The sequence below is a fragment of the Octopus sinensis genome, linkage group LG3 (assembly GCF_006345805.1).
Source record: "Octopus sinensis linkage group LG3, ASM634580v1, whole genome shotgun sequence".
Taxonomy (NCBI): Eukaryota; Metazoa; Mollusca; class Cephalopoda; order Octopoda; family Octopodidae; genus Octopus; species Octopus sinensis.
The window spans coordinates 53,323,479-53,323,832 of NC_042999.1; positions in this window are offsets into that span (position 1 = coordinate 53,323,479).

Sequence of the window (354 nt, forward strand, 5' to 3'; positions counted from 1 at the left end):
GCTCTGGTGGAAGGTATTGGCGAACTTCTGACTCTTTCGCCACAACTTTCTCTCACTCTTTCCTCCTGCATCTTGCAGCTCACCTGCGACGGACCGGCGTCCCATCCAGGTGGGGAACCTATACGCCAAGGAAACCGGCAAACCGGCCCTATGAGCTAGAAGGAAGAATATATATATATATATATATGTATATATGTGTGTGTATACATAAAAGCACATATATATATATATATATATATGTGTGTGTGTGTGTATACATAAAAGCACATATATATATATATATGTGTGTGTGTGTGTATACATAAAAGCACATATATATATATGTGTGTGTGTGTGTGTATACATAAAAGCACA